This window comes from Ambystoma mexicanum, chromosome 6p (genome assembly GCF_040938575.1).
Source record: "Ambystoma mexicanum isolate Mex_15411 chromosome 6p, UKY_AmexF1_1, whole genome shotgun sequence".
Taxonomy (NCBI): Eukaryota; Metazoa; Chordata; class Amphibia; order Caudata; family Ambystomatidae; genus Ambystoma; species Ambystoma mexicanum.
The window spans coordinates 450521750-450538870 of NC_090935.1; positions in this window are offsets into that span (position 1 = coordinate 450521750).

Sequence of the window (17121 nt, forward strand, 5' to 3'; positions counted from 1 at the left end):
ATGCTGGCCATACCCTATCCCTCTCATCTCCCCCCCTACCTCTGTAGCTGTTATAATATCCATTTCCCAATGGCATATATCCCCCCTGCTGTTGCCGTGTATGGTGGGGGCATTTGCTGTGTTACCATTGGTGCTGGCTGCTGAAGTTGTGCTACGTGTTGTTGTGCCGTGCCTTGTGCAATTAGGGCCTGAGCAGGTGCTGGTGTTGCTACCACAGGCGCTGTCAATAATGCTCCTTCCATGGTGTATTTGGATAGTTTTCTCTGTACCAATTTTGCCTCCTCCGCCTTCCTATCTTCCTCCTTTTGCTTCATCTTTTCCTGCCACATCCTACAGTGATGTACTATAGTTAGTTGTATTTCTGGCCAAGGCTTTACCTCCATCCCCATAATTTTCTTCAGCTGTCTCTGCACTGGTTCAGGGAGACCTTATGTCAGTATGTGGTAGAAGATGGCTAGTGTTTTATCCCACGGTTCCCTAGTTTCCAAACGCCACTTCTCCAGAATCTCCTTGATGTAATCGACAGGATCTTCATTCTCACGCAATTGCCCCTATGTCTGACGTGTCTGGGTACTGGACCCTTAATGCCTGCCATAGTGCGTGCCTGTAGTTGGCAAATGGCGCCCCGTCATGTGACGTGTCTTTTGTTGTGTCCCCTGGAAAGCCTGCCCTTTTCCAGATGTCATCTGCAGAATGCCCTAGTATTGATATTAGGAGCCCTTTCACATCCCCTACCGCTAGTTTTTGTACTGCAGTATGTTTTTCCATCTCATATATCCATTTCCCAGTTCCACCACTTAGAGATGGGAGCCTGCACTTTATGTTTTCCTTATCGCCATGCTTCCATGGGACGTATTGTGGTCTGACCCCTCCCCTCTCTAGAAGTGGCCTTAAGTTTCCCCCCTTCACTTCCCCTAATGCTCGTGGGGCTATGTCAGTGTAGTCGTCCTCATCCTCCATGTCATGTGATCCTATCAATATATCATTACAGTTATCTGTTCTGTTGTCCCCTTCACTCCTCCTCCCTCTTATGTTACCCTTGTGTTTCACCGCAGGCGTGCTCGTCCTGTCCTCCTGTCTGCGCCCTGGGAGATCTCTAAGTCTGTTGACATATGGAGTGTGTGCAGGGGTGGGTGTACGAGGGTGTGGTGTTGGTGTCACTGGTTGTGGCGCTCTCCCTGCTACTTCTCTTACCTGTTCTTCGCTCGTCTTTTCCTCCTCCCTTTTCCTGCATGCCCTGGGTGATTCGCAATTTACCCGTGTAATGTACAGTTTGTCTAAGCTTTCCCTGTTGTAATCTCCTCCATTCCTTCCCGAACATTCTTCCTCCTCGCTACAAAATTCATAAATGAAGGACAATCTCCAGTCTGCTAGTTTTCCGCCCACTGTAACTGTCTTTAAATCAATCAAGTTTGCCTCCTAGCGTTTCCTCCTTTAATGGTTGCCCCCGAGGTTGTAGGCACCTCTGAGTCCTGGCAAGTGTTTGTTTTTACTTCATTCTTTTTATTTATTTATTTGTTTTTGGTTATAAAAGAAAAACCTTTACAAAAGAATAGTGCTTTTCCAAAGATAAAATTGCAATAGGATCTCGGAAACCAGGGAATAACTAGAATAACTGGAGGGGCCAAAAAGTGTCAACCAGGAAGCTCGATAGGCCGTGTCGTCTTTTGATACTTTGTTAGTATAGTGAGTTTCTCTGAGACTTTTACTATCGCTGCAGTGAGCATAATTTCCTGGCCGGAGATCAGTCTGTTCCAGAATGCATCTTGGTTTAGACTCACTTCTCTGCTTACAAATCTCCTCAGTAAGGACACTCTTATGGGCCATGTGCCTTCGCACTCCAGCAGTAGATGTTTCAATGTTTGCAGGTTCGAAGTTTTACAAATTTCGCAGAATTTTATTACCTTCTCTCCCTGGTTTCTTTGAGCCAATATTTCTCCTGTATAGGCTAGGTTCAGTCTCAGTCTGAGAAAGCTGTTTCTTATCTCTCGATCTGGGAATTTTTCCAGGTAACGTGGCACGGTGCCAAGTTTCCTATCTACTATCAAGAAGGAGTTTAATGTTTTTAAGTTTCTGACTCCTGTGATTGTTTCGATCCAGTCAGCCATTTTTAGTTTTTTTTTTACTTCCAAGGGGTTTTGTAGAAGGGTTTCTGTTGGTAAATCAAGCTTATGCAGAATCTGTCCAATCTTTCATTCTAAATTCGATAGTTGACTTGATTTTGCTTTCTTTAAATGTTGGTTTATATCGAAAAAAAGAGTGGCCCTGCTGGCTATGATTATATTACGATAGAGCGACAGAGGTTTCCACTCTACACGGCAGCTCTAGGAGGTCAGGCCTAGTTCGAACCTCAGACTGACTGACGAAGTGCACATTGGTAGGGAAATGGACGATTTCCAAATGAGTCCCTCAATTTTGTTCCAATCGTAGTTCCACAGCAGAGGTTTTGCCTCCAGTCCATCGAGGAGGACAGGAACTGCTTTGCCTACGTAGAATTTCTTGAGTGGGGAAAATGAAAATTTACAAAATTTTCCATTTAGGTTTTTCATTTGTGCAATAATTTTCGAGGTCTTACTGAGAATTATTGAATTCACCTTGTTGGCAGTTGGATGGGCTAAGACTTCATATCCCAGGTATGTGAGCTCATCTACTCGGGGAATTGCCTTATTGTCCAACACCCAGATCCTTGATGTTACCTTTTTTCTTGGATGTTTGAAAATCAGGACCTTGGATTTTAGTGGGTTAATTATTAGGCCGTTTAACTTGGCATATTCATTGAGTTTGGACAAAAGATGTTGCAGTCCTAATGCTGATCCATCCAAAAGAACTAGATCGTCCGCATAGGCCAGCCAGTGTAGTCTTCTGCTGTTAATCCTGGGGCAGATGAGCGACGCCGAGGCCAGAAAGTCTCCAATGTCTGATAGAAATAGGTTGAAAAGCAATGGTGCACCCAAACATCCTTGTCGTACCCCTTTAAGGACCTGGATTGCTTCTGATAGGTTGCCGACGTCATCTAGCCTCACTCTGATCGTGGTATTTTTGTGTAGTTCGATGAGCATGGCCAGCAGGGGGGCCGGAATTCCCCAGTTGTTTAGTTTCTGCCAGAGGAGTGATCTGTCCACAAGATCAAATGCCTTGGACAGATCTACCCATGCCCCATACAGTAGAGAGCCTTCTTTCTCATTTGAGCTTTCGCTCAGCAGGTTCAGTATGAGGCCATTAAGGCTGGTAGAGAGCCCTTTCCTGAAGCCTGTTTGTTGCGGGGGGAGAATCTCATTTGAGTCCACCCATAGAGAAAGTTCCCTCAATAATATTCTTATGAATATTTTACTGTCTATGTCCAAGAGGGCTATGGGTCGATAGCATGTTGGATTTAGCCTATCACCCCCTTTGAAGAATGGAATAATCACTGCGTTCTTCCACGACGGTGGGAACGTTTTTTTCCCTCAGGATTCCTTGAAAGAGATGAAATAGCAGTTTTGACCATAATTTTGGCTGATTTTTTAACACCTGATATGTGAGGCTGTTCGGACCTGCTGCTTTTGAGGTAGAGGATGATGTTATGAGTTCTTCGATGTCTTCTTCAGTAAATTCCAGAGACCAAGTGATGTTGCAAAAGCTAATGTCTCTTGAGCCTGTTGCTTCGAAGTTCTTGGCCAGATAGTCTACCCACTTGTGTTCCGGCACTAAGTTGCAAAGAGAACTATTTTGGCCAGTTTCGAGTTGATTTAGAGCTGCCCAAAAATTTCTGCAGTTATTTGCACTAAGAAGCAAAAGCATTCTCTCCCCATCCTCTTGTATTTTTAGATGTTTATGATTCTTGGACCAGTTTCGATAAATTTGTTTGGTCTTTTTAAGTTTTTGAGTGCAGCCTAGAGGATCTTCTGCTCTGGTCTGTCTTATGCTTCGCAATGTTTGTCGCAGGATTCTTTTCCTTTTGAAAGTTTCCTCATCAAAGTGATGAAGATGTGTCTGTTTCCCCACCAATTGTACTTCACTTGGTCGGCAGATGGACCATATAAACTTTCCGAATCTTTCTGGATGGCACTCTTCGGCCAGTATTGAGGGTTGAACTACTGCTAAACACGTTCAAGTTTTCCCCCCCTGTTTGTACTTGACTACTTTCAGTTTCTCCTTTGAGCCCTCCAAGTCCTGTCCGATGCGTGGGTTTGTAGAATACTGAGTTTCAGGAAAGTAGAGTTCCAACCTCGCATGATCACTTCCCCCTTCCCAGTCTAAGGTGAAATGATGTGGGTGCAGGGTAAGTGATGGTGAGGCGAAGATGTAGTCTATTATTGATTGCAACCTTCCCTGACGCCATGTTGGTCCGGGGTTGCCCGTACTGCTATCGTCTTCAGATATCATGTCAAGATCCCATGATTGAAAGAAGTCCCACCATTGTTTACCTTTCTGTGTGGTGCTGTGTTTAGGTAAGCTGTTTCTCCTATTTCCTGCACTAATGAGATCTGTGTTCAGGTCCCCTGCTACAACAATCTGTGCTCCTATGTGATTAATCTTAACCGTGGAGAATAGTTCATTTAGAGTTTCTATGTAATCTCGGAGTTTGGAACTGGCTGGGTTCCAATAGATATTTACCAGAATGAGAGTGGCCCGGCAGTCGCTCTGTCCTGTCTCTGCTTTACAGGCCTGGATACCCACTGGGTTATTGCAGAGCGTTACTACATTTTTAATGGCAGAATTTTTGGTTGCTATTAACATTCCTCCTGCTGGTCTTCCTTTAGCTTTTTCAGAGGCCTTGAGGTTTTGCACTGTAAAGCCCTCTATCTCGATGGAATTAGCTAACCATGTCTCCTGGAGTAATAGAATATCATTGCGTTCTAAGAGGTCGTTTTTGAGTTGCTTTTTCTTCAAAAAGTTTGGGCCTCTGGTGTTCCAGGAGACTAGTCTAAGGCCCCTCCGACTAAAGACTGTTCTGCTCCTCACCCAGTTTCTGGAGGACTTGCGAGATGATTTCTGGGAGTTTAGTTATCAAATCATCTTTTAGTCTGAGACCACTTGTCGAGTTGTTTTGGAGCCCTCTAGCAATTCCGGCAGTGCCCACCGCGGTGGGTGCAGCTTCTTCTCCTGTCTGTTTATGCCACAAACGATTTCCAGATTTGCCTTCTTCCTCTGATTCGTAAACCCAGAGTCCTTCTTTAGCCAGATCGTCTTTATTGTTAATGAGTGCCTGTTGCGCCTTTCTTGAGGTGAAAGCTATCTCCACAAAGAATTTATCCTCCCTGAATGGGAAGGCTAGGTATTCAATGTCCTCTGAAGCGAAAGGAAAAAGATTATAGTTCTTTTGAATTTCTGACAATAGAACGGATCTACAGAGTGATGTCTTTTTGCTCTGATTCTCTAGTCTAAGCCACAATCTTGGGATTGAAAAGTTTGATGCCGCTCCTTCCTCTTTTCCTGCAGTAGGGGTTTGTTGTTTTTGTTCACTTTTCTCTCTTCCTCCATATTGAGAACACATTTCCAGGTTTTTAAATTTCCCGGTCCCATTACAGCAGTCTACTTCACTGAATAAGAGGCTTGGTGATGTCGCATCTTTGATGGCTAACACAGGAAATGTATTTTTTTCTTGTAATGCAGGGGCCTTTTTACCTGACGATTTTAGGAAGATGGGGGCCATTTTTATAGATACTTGCTTGGGCTCCGCGCTAAATCCCTTTCTTGGTTCTTTATGTAGATTTTGTTTTAGGAATATTGGGGCAATCTTAATATTTGTAGAGGCCAGTGCACTTTTTTGGTTGTAAGAGGCTACAGGTAATGAAAATATAAGATCCGTTTGCATGCCGAAATTTGATGGTTGTACTTTGATTTTACTAGGACTCTCCCTGCCCGTTGAGCACGTCTTTTTGCCCTGGGTTCTCTCAGAGGCACGCTTGCTTACAAGGGCATCATGTACCTTTGAGGTTTGTGAAGAGTTAATTGCTGGGGATGCAATAACGATGGAATCAGCTGCCTTTTCAGCTGTAGGAGTAGTTAGATTTTTCAGGAATGTGTTTGTCCCTGTTTTCTTTTTTGCCTTATTTTTCTGATTTTTGGGTTTCTTCATCGTTCCACCTGACGGTTGGGAAAAGGTAGCCTCTATTTGATTGCCCCTTTTGTTCCTTTTGTGACACTTTTTCCTTCTCAATCTCTGTGGTACCTCGAAATTCTGACTTAAACTGTCGGTCGAATTTTCTTTTTCTTCCTCCTCTTGGGTTTTTTGAAGGCTGTTGTTGATGTCTTCTATATAGTCGACATCGACATTTGCCAGCCTTCGAAATTCTTCCAAGATTGAGTCTGAGAGTGGTGTGTCGTCGAAAAGATCTTTTGGCCCTTCTTCATTTAAAGTCTTGTCCTGGTTTTGCAGTTTTTGAATTTCCGAGGGTATTAGCTTTAAAAGTTCATGAGTAGTAGAATTGCTTTTTACCCCCTCCTTCAGTAGGTTTTGAATTTGGGCGATGTCTAGCCCCTGTTTAATGCCCTCTATTTGTGTTTCCTTTAGAATTGGAATCAGAATGCTATTCATGATATTATTTACAGCAACCATAGCTGATTCATTTTTAGCGATTTCCTGCGACATTTCCAATAGATGGCCTGCTTGTGTTTGCACCTCTGTTCTCAGAAGTTCGAACACTGAGACCAGAGAATTTAAAACATAGCTCAGGGCTGCCAGTGTGTTTTCGGATGCCATTGGGGGCCCTTCTGGTGAGATGGCCGGTGGCTCTTCTTGTTGGCTACGGTTTCTCGGTGAGATTGCCCTGGTTCCTTGAGTTTTGTTTGTTGAAGTAGCGTTTACTTCTGACCCCTCTGCAAGTGTATTTGTGGCCGGGGTATTGTGTTTATGTGTTGGTAATTGCCAAGTAGTATCAATAATGTCCTCTAGGTCGTTGGTACTCTTGTTCCTTTTTCTAGGGAAGTGGTCATTGATTCTTGTCTGAATTTTTTCAGTTGTCAGAGTGTACTCTAGCCCTCTTTTCCATATTTTTTTAATGTTAAGATTGGGGAATCTTCCCGCTGGAGTTTGTTGTGCGTCTGTATGGGTTAGAGTCTCCTGTGAGGTTGCTGGGTCTGCGTCTGAGACAATAGATGCCCCCCTCCCTGGCTCACACCCTGCCTCTATGTAAGACCCATCTTGTGCATCCATGTCTTCCTCAAGAGGGGAGCTGCGCAGTCTCATTACGGGAGTAACAATTATTGTTTGATGGTGTTGGTACACGCAAGACACAATAGTTATTTACCTGCTTGGTACACCTCAGACCGCCAAACAGCCGCACAACAGCCAGCGCCCTTTACCCCTGTCGGGCTTAACGCCGCGAGGGTGGAAGCCTCAGTGCTTTAATGTTGTGGTGAGTCACGTGATAGATCACGTGTTCAGTGGCAGCTCCGCCTCCTCCAGGAAGCGAGCAGATGCAGGCAGAGCCCCTAGGCGGCTCGCAATGCCGTTTCTCACAAAGACAGAACGTTCGTAAGAATTAAAGCAAATCCCTTCACATCCAACAGCACTTCATTCTCCGTTCTCCCATCCCCCTTCTCTTTTCCCTCATTTATCAATATTTCATCCCATATTTCCTCTCTCCTTTTGCGTAATTCTTCCATCACTTCGACACTTACCTTCACCAGTATTCTTTCATCTTGTTCCTGTCTTCCCCATTTTGCCCCTCCTCTTTTCAATATACTCTCTATTACTTTAGCTTCTTCATACTTCCGTGTGCTTTCAGACAATATTTTCTTTTTCCACATTTCCATTTCTTTTTCCTTTTCCTCCTCCTTCCTTTTCATTTCCTGCTGCTCCATACGTGACACTCTTTCTGCTATTGCTTTCATTCTTTCTGCTTCTTTCTTTCTCTCCTCCAGTCTCTCTGTCATCCTCTCCTGCTCCTCCCTACTCTCCTTTCTTTCCTTCTTTCTCCCCCGCGTTTCTTGTTCGTACTGCCTAATCAGGTCACTTCGTACATTTCTTAGTTCAGCCAACCTTTCCTCCAGCATCTCTTCCTCCACCTGTGACAGCCGTCCTTCCTCTGTGTTACTCACCTCAGTCCCTGTCAGTGCATTTTCCATTCCCTCCTCTTTTGCTCTCCGCACTGCATCCTCTTCTTCTTCTGTTAGTGTCCCTCAGAGTTTTAGGAGTACCTGTGCTGCTATCCACTCATCTGGTCCTATGCTTGCAACTAGCTCCCCACTTTTCTTCCCTCCCCAATACCGGCCTGTGTTGTGTTGGACTCTGGCACGCCCATTGCTGCTTCCGCCCCCCTCTGGTAGCTGTCCTTAGGGGCGTAGGGTGGGGGGCTATACGCGGGGTTTGAATATCCCTCAGCCGCTGTTAATTGTGGCCTAGTTGCTTCTCTTAATTCCGTCACTGGGTACATTCCTCCCTCCTCCTTTTTTACTACCTTCGCTAGAGGCATATTGTCTGTCCCTTCCTTCTCCACCTTTACTTCTGTTACTGCAACCGGTCCTCCTTCTCCCTTCATGCCCTCCTCCATACGTGAGGCATTGCTGCTCGCCGTGCTCATGTCCCCATCTTCTTCCTTCACCTCCTTACCCTCCTTTGTTTCTTTGCTCCCCTTCTCCTCTGTTGCCCTTTCCATAGTAAACATCCCTGTTGCCCCTGGTCTCGATCCCTGGAACATCCTCCATAAGTTGAATATCTCTACATGATGAGCTAATTTCTTCCCTTTGTATGTGTTATGTATGTACGTCAACAGCGAGTATTGGACGTATGGGTCGAAGCTGCCGTTAGGCGGCCATGGTGTCATCATTTTGTTGTCTTTTCATTGTGTTCAATCAATACTATACTTGATAAGTTTCTCCTTGTGGGGTGATAGTGTCTTACAGATGTGTTGGAGGGGTGTAGTTAGAGTGTTTCCCCACCCTCCGAATCCTGACCCGTGAGACATTGCTAGGTTATACTTCAACTTCTTTGGTAACCACCTTCTTTACCTGGCCCCGTAATTGGGACTTCCGACAGTCCGCTGAAAGGTAAGGCAGTGCAAATGTACAGTTCTTTTCCACTACTTTTTTTCCTTGTGTGTTTTTTTTTTTATATCACTCGTATGGCCCCCTGCAGCCACGGCGCACAGAGCCACCTGCGGCTACGTGCCCTGTGTGCCGTGCTAGTACAGCCGCCCCACCTTTCTTCTCCCCTTCTCAAACCTCTCCCTCCCCTTTTCAACCACCTTGCTCACGTGACTGGCGTTCTCCATGCGCGGCCACCTTTCCCCTTTCTGCCCTCCTCGTAACGAGGGGTGCCAGCGTTGTCTGTGCGCATCCTCCCCACCTCTTCTATTCTGCCCCTTCCTTAATACTTATTCCCTGCCACCCCTTTTATCAACACGGTGTGGCTGCAGTGTCCTATGGAAGCCCTACGGGTGACGTCACCAAATTCTTCAACCTACTACAGGTAACAACCTTTTATAACACTAGTGGAGCGCGCAATATCTTTTACCCTCTGTCCCCCTCAACCACACAGCTGTCCTCTCACCTCGCCCGGAGCAAGGTATTCAACAAAAATTCTTATAATCGGGCTGCACACGCTGCGTTGCCTCGCGTGTGATATGCCCCTCACCAGGGCAGCTTAACCAGCCAATTATCTTCCGCACTTGCCAACAATCTGACTACCTCCTACGGGAAAACGTCATCTACCTAACGAGTTTCAACACTCAATTAGTATGGATCCTCATCTACTCATTGATCTAAAACGCCAATTCATAGGAAAGCCACACCCCTTCCCTACAGGTGCTCACGATCTAGACGAACCAGTGCCTTCTAGTAACTGCACGTGGTGCCTTCTGGCTCCACCCACCATGTTTCTGTGACGTGGTAGAAGACGGCCCTCGTGCCTGTCCCGCTACCGCTCACTCGTCTGTCAACACTTGTTAATCAAATCTTTACAAAACACTGTAAAAACACCTCCCGCCACCCTTATTATAGTCCCTCCCTCCTCCCCCACAATGGCACATTGCTTGTTGGGTGTGTCATACTCACCAAGTTCCCTTGATGCAGGGCCGCTGGACTGCGTGCACCCCTCCAACGGCTCGCCACCTCTCCTCATCTGGACCACGTCTGGACACTCGTCAACCACGGGCGGGATACTTTTCAATCGGCTCCCGAGGGCCAATATCCGGATTGCGCTGTCCGTTCTTCTCGCAGTTCCACGATGGTCCTGTAGTCCTCAAAGGGGGCAACGGCAGAGGGGGCTGCGCTGCCAGGTCACCTCGCTGCAAGGGCCTTGGAATGAAGTTCCCAGGAGATAGAGCTCAAACAGATCTCAGCAGTGCCTCCAACCTGTCGGGGTGATTCTCCCAGGGCCGGCAGAGCCGTCCACAGGCCTCCGGACTGGGGAGGCCCCAACTCCTCCCCTGTACCGAAAAGGAGTATGAGACACACACAAGAGGCAAGGTGGTTCTGCTGTTTATTATAACAATGGCAGGGATGGGTCTCGGATCGTACGCGTCCGATGAGACTCTCAATCTTAGTGGGCTTGCAGGTCCTTTTTACGGCAGTATGACATGCTACTCGCATCACCTGGGAAAGTTAGCACAAAACCTATTGCCACTCAGGATTGGTTCCCCGAGTGGTAGGGTTAGTATAGGTAACATATGGAAAGAAATATTAGTGGATGAGGATGGGTCAGGTGGTACACTTGGGTTGTCCCTTGCGGTTGTTACTTTAGAATTGTTACAGGTGGACCCTTGGTGATTGGTTAAGGGTAATAGTGTCAGTAATAAGCCCCCCTGGATTCTGATTGGTTCTCCCGCAAGTCCCCAAGCCGGGGACCATCGTCGTTCCCAGCTCGCGGTGTACCTGTCATTAGCAACAATGTGCAACTATGTGTTTGTGCAGGCAACGGACAGGTCTGCTCATGGCTTGTGAGCGGGTCTTTCCCATCGCTGTAGGTGTCCATCTTGCCACTTCGTTGTTGCAACCTGTGTCCCAGACATGGGACCCTGGCGACTTTCTGTCTCATGAGCTTGGCACTTTGTCAATTCGGCTTGGTCATGTGTGGAGGGACCGTAGCTGGAGCAGAATTATGAGCATTAGATTTATATTTCGTTTCTGTGGGCTTGGCATTTTACAGGTATAACCTTGGCGCTGGGCTTGCGGCATGCGGGTTGCAACATTGCGGCCTTGGCTGTGAGCTCTCGCCAGGGACTTGTTCTGCACGGTAAGGACTTCTACTCTTGGTCTGAGAGGATTTTCATTGCTAGGCTCCTGCCTGGGGACTCTTGCTTGCGGCCTACTCGGGCCTAGTTCATGGGTGGTGGTACATAATCCATAGTATGGAGGTTGCGGGTTGACAGGGTGTCACAAGCAGCATTAGATATACATGATGGTGTCGTCATAGGGGTGGGTGGCGGGAGAAGCGTCAGCAAGCATATACACGAGCTCTTCAGGCGTCTTGCGTTCCTACGGTGCTGTAAAAAGGCCTATGTGAAAAATAACAACAATGCATGTCAGTGGGTGTGTCAGTCACCTACGTCATAGCACTGTGTATGTTCTTCGTGTCGTTTGGTGTGTGATGAACCATGGTGCATGTGTGCTCTTGGCAGTTGGCTATGTCGTTATGGCATCTCTAATGATGTGGATACTTGTGGCTGTTGTTCTAGTTGAGCTCATCCATGTTGCAGGCGTCGGCTTGAGCCGGGTGGGCTGGTGCCGGGCGTGCTGGTGGGCATACTCCTCTTATGTGTACGTTTCTGAACCAGGGTATTTTGTCATCTGGTAAGTACTGGGTGCCTGTGTCGTGATCCTCTAGGCCATAGTCTGGATGAGATTGGGGTGAGGGTATTGTCCCATTCTCCCACTTCAAACTCATTCACTACGTTTTCAAGAGATGAATCTGATTGTTGAGAGGATTGGTGAGGCATATCAAATTTTCAGATTAACTAGCATTGATGTGGAATAAGTAGGTCAACTGTGTGATTGCTGGTTTTAAAATATTACTGTAGACAGAGTATTGGTAAAAGAATTGTTTTTCCAATTTCATCCAGTAACATCTCAAACATTTTCTTGTATAAGTACACACATTGATTGAACTTTTTCATAGAATCCATTTGTGACCGTAGTCAACTTTTTAAAATTGTTCAACACTAAAATGAAGAAACACTTCAATACATGAACACAATCCAATTTCATACATCTCCAAAGACTCGTGAGTGAAATGTTTTGTATGCACATTTTAATCCTGTCTTATTTTTTTAACTGTCTCCCATTTCTACTAACAAGCTTACTTGAAATCTAAATGGTTCCACTGGATTCATTAATTGACATGGCTTCTGTCTCAAATTGTACATTTTCCAATACTTGATATTTACTGTCCATTACTAAATAACTCTTGTTAGAGCTTTGTTCAGAACATAAAACATCAACCTCAACATTTTCAGATATAGAAACTTCCCTTCAAAAATTGTTCCTTCCTTCTGTTGCATAATGCCCATTTCTTTGAAGCCATCCTTAATGTGTACTGCAGAAAAACAGAACATAATTGCAGGGCATCTTGTGCACCCTCTGACAAATTGTCCTGCCGCCGGCTCCAAAAGTAGTACAAACTCCCTGTCCACACTAAGAAAAGAGCTCACATTGAAGCCTGTGTCTATGCAGCATCTAACAACTCGGCCAAACTCTTTGAAATCTGCAAGTAGCTGGCTAATTCTTCTGCACTATCTGCCGCTCCCTTTCCACTCCCAGGCCCTCTGCATGGCCAGGGCTTCACATGTTATCTAAAAAACCCAGCACATCCTGTCCACTATCTCTTCCTCCCCTCCCCCTTCCTCTACTTCGTCCTCTACCTTTAGCGTTCCTGGGGCCACCTCTCCTCCTCCCTTCTCTTCCTTTCCTTTGTTTACCCCTTACAAGGTTTCTATGACCAATCTATGATAGTCTCGTCAAAACAGCCTCTTCCCTGTTCATTCAAAACCATCAAGGACCACATTCACACCTTTGCTCTAGCCTTGCCTTACTTTTGCAACCACTGTTTTGCCACTGCAGCCTTCCATTCCCCACTGAAGTGCTCTCTTGTGCACCCTCTTCTTAAGAACCCCTCTACCAACCCCTCCTGTCCAGCTAACTATCGCCCAATCTCCATCACTCCTTTTCTGGGCAAACTCTTGGAAAAGCTGGCCATCTTCCAGCTTAACCTGCACACTGAATCTGCCGGTTGTCTCCACAGCCATTGGTCTGGCTTCAGAGTGGCCAGAAGCACAGAAACTGCTCTCCTGAACATCTGTGAAGACCTGCTCTCAAACCTAAATACTAACCACCCTGTCCTCATCCTACTTGATCTCTCTTCTGCTTTCAATATGTTCAACCATGCCATCCTGCTCAACCGGCTCTGTGTTAACATGAGTATCACTAATCAGGCTCTGGCCTAGCTGACCTCCTTTCTCTCTGACCGACCTTGACAGATCCAACTCTGGTCCTTCCTCTCCTCTCCTTCTCTACCTGTGGTATTCCCCAGGGGTCTAATCTTTCTCCCTGGTTGTTCACCCAATACCTGGCACCTCTCACCCACCACATAGTTGCTCTCTGTTCCAACTTTCAGTGCTATGCGGATGACACTCAGCTCACTTTCAGGCTCCCCTCAGCCACCTCCTCTCCCTCTCTCATCCCAGATTGTCTGTCTGAAATCCAGGAGTTGTGTGCCACCAATGATCTCTGCCTTAATGCCAGTAAGAGAGAGATCCTACTCATTGGCTCACCCGCACCTTCCTTTCCTGTCACTCTCTGGCCGCCCACTCTGGGCCCTCTTCCAGCTTCCACCTGTGAAGCTTAGAACCTTGGGGTCATCTTCGACTCCAGACTCTCCGTCTCTCCTCACATCTCTGATGTCTTTAAGAAGTCAAACTAACAGCTGCACCTCCTCAGCGGTATTCTCCTTTCCTCATTTTCCCCCAGAAGCTCACTGTATCTAGAGCTCTGGTTCTCTCTAGGCTGGACTACTGCAACAGCCTCTTTCAAAATGTGGATGCCTCTATTCTCCCTCCTCTACAACTCATCCAGAACAGGACTGTAAGACTTGCCCTTGGCCTGAAGCCCAGGGATCATATCTCTACAGCACTGAAATCTATCCACTAGCTCCCAGTGACAGCAAGGATTCAGTTCAAGACCCTCTGCATTGTCCACAAGGTGTTCTGGGGCCTGAGACCGCAATACCTCCAACTCTCTCTATGGAAATATCTTCCTACTTGAGCTCTTCGTCCCTCCACCTACAACTAATTGAACTTCAGTCACTTCTCCAAGCAACGAGTTGGGGCAGATCTCTTTCTCCAGCTGGTTCATCCTTCTGGAACATCCTCTCTGCCTCTCTGAAAATTGGGCAGAGCCATCTCCAGTTCTGGAAGCAACTCAAGACCTTCCTCTTTGCTTCTGCCTTCTCTCTTCCTCTACCCTGCTGATCTCCTGTCTGACACTTGTACTGGTCACCTGGATACCATATGAATTTGGGCCCAGGTCCCTGCCCATCTAGCTACATACCCACACTGCCTCCTGCACCCCCTGCACTTGTGGTCTGTTTCTGCAACCCTACAGTTCCCTTTCCTGCACTTATTAGATACCTGTTGTCTGCACTTCTAACACTCGCACTTGAAACCTGTTGGCTGCACTACTTTTTATGTTGATTCCTTGTCCTGCACTTGTCCATTCCCCCCTCCAATGGCACTTCTCCCCTCCCTCTTCCCTGCACATTCACGATCTCAATGTCACTAGGTCTAGTAATACTGCTGTTTTTTGTCCTCCCTCTCTTTCCCTCCCTTGCCTTGTCGCTCCTTGAAACACTTGTGCATAGGTGCGTTATAAATGCCACATCATATCATACATCATATTATATCATATCATAATTAATATCTAAACTTCAAGACCAATATACATACATATGAATCATTGAATATACAATCTGTTGTCAAAAACTGTGATTAACCATCACAATAAAACTATTCTAAATACCTCGAATGTTAAATGTTATTGTTAAAGGTATTTGTACTGCGCACAGACACTCTGGTGGATCTGAAAAGGAGATTGTGAAAAGGGAAATGGAAGGGGGGTTAGTAGGGCGTAGTGGGAATAGGAAAGTGAGAGTTGTGATGTCCTATTGCGCGTTTCAGTTCGGTTTGCACCGTTCGCTGAGCTTAAGTGCGGTTTTTGGGTTTATGCCAAATTCCAATGTGCTGTGTACCAGACAGTGGCCCTCATCACAAGATGGGTGGTAGCCCATAAATGCGGTGGTAACGGGGGTTACCGCCACATTTAAGGGTCCTCCCATTCATGAGTATAATGTGTTTACATGCTGGAAAAATGTTGATTTTGGTGCAATTTTCATGTGGTAATTCCCAGCAGTGATTACGCCAACAATTCCCCAATAGGTCCAGTGGACCCAATGGGCAATGGGGAATAGTGTTTACCACCCAACACGTGATCCGGCCGGGCAGGTGGGCGGTTATGCAAATAAAGTTGAGCGGTATCCCAGTCAGGATACCGCCCAACATGTGGTGAGCAGATATGTTATTAGTCTGTTATTGCAGTGCAGTGACGTGCATGAGGATTGCTGTGCAGAGAGGTGATTTTGTGAGTTTCTGTATGAAAGGTGTATGCAGTCTAGGAGGTAGTAGCTGTTAGATATGGTTACCACAAAATAAGATTGTTCTAAAATAAAAACGTGCACTTCATGCATGATACCTAGTTTTCACTCGTTCTACTATTACGTAATTATTTAATGCTAACTGTAGGACACACATCATCTCCTGCAACACAGGTATGAGGCAGATATCAAACAAAAAGAGATACATAGCTATGGCATACTGTTTCTTTATATACACACACATTTATGCTACAAACTAACCCTTTTACCCATTCACATCCACCGACTACCACCCATTCAAAATGCATCTTCCTGGTAAGTCGTTCCACACTATGTTTCTTTCATTAGAAAGACATCATGTGCTCACTGTTCTCACTCAATATATATTCTTTTAAGTAAGATGTCAAAAAGTGAGTATGTATTAATACACCCAAACAAAAGTCTCCTTCACCAGTGCTTTAATGCATTCCATTTACACCACAGCTCAGATTAAAACTTTGGTATGAAAGAGAGAATGCCTATAACTGTAATTGCATTCAGAATATCTGCTGAAATAGATTAGCATTCTTACAGACAGAATACAACCCCTGAAACATACAGCTTGCAATATGTTCTAACCTACAACTCCCATAATCCCTCAACATTCACTGTAGCAGCTAAAACGGATTCCAGCTGCACAGCAAAACAAATGAGAACACCAGAATACAGTGCCCAAAATATCTTTATTGGATTGTTACAATCAATTCCTATTGTAAACCCCAGGAGTGACCATCACCTTAGGTTATGAAGTCCTCCGGAAGTAGTCTCTTCAGGCATCATTCCAAGTATGGCGGAGCAGAAAAGAATCGACAATAACAGAATTACTACCAATGCTCTCTTTCCGCCATACTATGAGTATGGCCCTGGAGTGGAGGATTTACGAACAGTAATTCTGCAGCAGTAATTCTGCCAAAAATGGCAGAGTCCAATGAGGAATTACAGCACCACTTGTAATCTGGCGCTAATTCCACCGACCAAGTGGCAGCATTAGTAATTCAGATGGGTGTAATCTGGCAGATTTATCGCAGAAATACCACCCAGCTGGTAATGAGGCAGTTAGTCTGTTCACAAGATCAAATGTACTAATGATACTAAGCTACCATCAATTGTAAGCATGCAATAGGAATGCTATTAGGTTCAGCTTTTGAGTATGCACGCAATTTGTTTTTTCCAGTTACTGCACTTCTCAGATGAAGTTACCATTTATGTTAGCACCTATAGAATAGTCCAAGAACCTGAGCATATAAGATCAGTGGCTGGCGAATTTCTAATAGTTCTACATTTCTAAAATGATTTGCAAATACTTTTATTTTTACCGTATACTGCATTTAAAAATACTGGCTTTCCCTATGGCTTTCACCTACTTTATGCACTTCATTAAGCATGCACTCCCGTAGAAATCCATTCTACATGCTCAATGCCATGCAAGCATGACATGGAATATGCACAATTATTATTAAGCCTTCTCTGACAGGCTTCAATATTGTGCAGGTTTTCATTTCATGTGGAAACATTGC